We start from the raw sequence: 771 nt of genomic DNA on the forward strand, positions 1-771 counted from the left end.
TTATTTCTTAATTTATAACATGTTCTTATGATGCATATATCTTTATTGAACATGTTAAAAGCCAAACTCCCTTATTAATATAATTTTCTCCAAACTCTATAAATCTAGATGGTTTTCAATTTATCATAACCAAACTTATTCACAATATAGCAGTAAAATCCAAATCAAATTCATCTATTATGTGAAATTTCAAATTCAACAAGTTCTTATGATGTATATGACTTTATAAAACACATTAAAACCTAACTCTCTTGCTCTATGTAAATGGTTATTTTTTCATATCAAAACTAATTTACAACTTACATTTGAAGTTTCTAACTGATATTATTTACAAATGAAAAACTCACTCATAAAAAGGTGAAATTATTTAATCATAGTTAAAGTCAAACCATAATATATTTTAAATAACAATATTTAATTGTAATTTTACTATTTCATATTTAAATCCAGTTTATTAAGTTAATAAGAGCATAAAGGAATGAACAAGCAATCAAGCATAATAAAGACTAACTAATTTTAAAAAGACGTGAATAAATATGACTGAAAAATTATATATCGTTTTAATTCCGATAAACGAAACAAAGAATATATATAAAATGACAATTTAGAATGTTCAAGTAATAGTTCAAATAACTGTCTAAAGGTAGCAGCATAAAACAAGAAATCCAGAAAAAAAAGTTTCGATTGATAACGTTAGAGGTCAGCACCATCCAAACAGCCGTTTACAACGTCCCAATATAATTGAAAATATTTTTAATAATAGTTAGACTA

Source organism: Halyomorpha halys, unplaced genomic scaffold, assembly GCF_000696795.3.
Source record: "Halyomorpha halys isolate HHAL.00 unplaced genomic scaffold, Hhal_1.1 Scaffold1766.1, whole genome shotgun sequence".
In the NCBI taxonomy this organism is placed as follows: domain Eukaryota; kingdom Metazoa; phylum Arthropoda; class Insecta; order Hemiptera; family Pentatomidae; genus Halyomorpha; species Halyomorpha halys.